Below are 2,088 nucleotides of genomic sequence, written 5' to 3'. Positions count from 1 at the left end.
CCAGGCTCATTAGCAGGGAGCTGGATTGGAAGCAGAACAGCTGGGATTTGAACCAGCATTCTGACATGCGATGCTAACATGAAAAGCAGCTGTGTATCACTGTGTGTCGCTGTGGAGCGCTCCCTGACCTGCAGAGAAAAGCTCTCACACACGTGTTCTTTTCCGTGGTGCTTCTAACTGCTGCGAAGAGGCAGGTGATGGTGATGAGGGACATTCACGTAGTCTGGTAGAGCAGGCTGTGGCGTGCAGTTCATAGTCCGTTCTCCACCGGCTGCTTTTATACCGTTCTCAATCAGTCACTTCTGCCCATGGTCCACATGGCGCTAGGATAGGCCAGTAATCACGGGGGGGGGGGGGGGGGGGGGGGTTGGGCGGGAGCATTAGCCTAAAGGCTCCTTTCAAACCCAGAAGCGGCTTTAGCACCCGCTCCCCACATCTCCCCATCTCCCCCTTTTTTGTTATTTGCTAGGAAAGGTGAATTTCAGAGATTTATTTCCACCACCTTCATGGCCACGGAGTGTTAAGGTCCTTTCCAGCAAGGTTCCTCTTCTTATTTTTTCTTATTTTTCTTTTCTGAAATGACAACAAGAAATTGTGTATTTTTTTAAAGATTTATTTATTTATTAGAAAGTCAGATATACAGAGAGGAGGAGAGACAGAGAGGAAGATCTTCCCTCTGATGATTCACTCCCCAAGTGACCGCAATGGCCAATGCTATGCCGATCTGAAGCCAGGATCCAGGAACTTCTTCTGGGCATCCCACATGGGTGCAGGGTCCCAAAGCTTTGGGCCGTCCTCGACTGCTCTCTCAGGCCACAAGCAGGGAGCTGGATGGGAAGTGGAGCTGCCGGGATTAGAACTGGCGCCCATATGGGATCCTGGGGCACGTTCAAGGTGAGGACTTAAGCCGCTAGGCCATGCCACCGGGCCCAAACTTGTGTATATTTATGGGATAAAATGTGATGTATTAATATATATGTACATTGTGGATGGTCTAATCAGGTTGATTAACATAGCCATCACTCCGAAATACTGAGGGGTCTTCAAAAATGTTGTGAATTGCATATTATGGAAAAAGCTATTCCTGGATTTCAAATTTCTCTTGCACAAAAATAAACTTACAGTAACTTGAAGTAAGAGATCTAAACAAGATCTATTTTGAGGCACTTAGGAGAGCTAACACATCAGTTTGAAAACAGACCCTTTAGACAGCAATATGAATTTTGCCAGAAGTGTAGCAAGAACAAACTTGAAATTTGCCATGAACTTCTAGTTCTACAGTGAAATCATTGATGTTTTACAAAAAGTTTATGAGGGGGCCCAGCACAATTGCTCAATAGCTAAATCCTCACCTCTGCAAGTGCCAGGATCCCAGGATTGGCTCAGGCATACATAAGGTTGGATGATAATCCTATCATCCCTCATATGCCGCAGGCCCAAACACTGCTGCGAGGGCAGGCGTAGCCCCCTCTGTCCCAGGGCTCCTTTGCTCTCCTCACTGGTAGCAGAGATTTCCGATGTTTAAGCTTTCTTTTTCTCCGTTTTAACTGCTTTAACCTTGGGCCTAACCTGCTCTTAACCACACCCAGCCACCCTCAGGGCCTAAATTTCTCTAGCTCTCCCTCACACCGCCATGCGTTAGCTGAGGGGCAGGGTAAGAAGATTATCTCTTTTCTGAAGTATTTGGTGATTGTGTATATGTTTATTTAGTCACTGTTGTTGTTGTTCTGTTACTTTTGTCCGGACAAAGCTAAATTTCTTTTTAAGCCTCTTTCTCCAGTTGTGTCTTTGTCTTGGATTGTTTAGTTGTTGTTCTTGTTTTGAATTGGGTGTGTGTGTGACTGATGGTCAGGCGAGATGGGACAGACCATGACTACTCCCCTTTCTCTCCTGGTAAACAATTTTAGAGAGGTCTAACTTATCTAACAGGACCTGGCCACACCAGACTCCCCGTCCCCGCTGGGGAAAGGTTCCTATAATGTCTCCTTGCTGTTTGGTCTTCAGTTTACAGTGCTGTCCTGACATTGATCAGGTCTAACATACAGTATTTGTTAATATGTTCAGTTAAATGTTAAATGTACTTTTGTT

This window comes from Ochotona curzoniae, unplaced genomic scaffold (genome assembly GCF_017591425.1).
Source record: "Ochotona curzoniae isolate NIBS_2020 unplaced genomic scaffold, NIBS_Ocur_1.0 contig_2723, whole genome shotgun sequence".
Lineage (NCBI taxonomy): Eukaryota > Metazoa > Chordata > Mammalia > Lagomorpha > Ochotonidae > Ochotona > Ochotona curzoniae.
Note: the sequence above shows the minus strand (reverse complement) of the source record.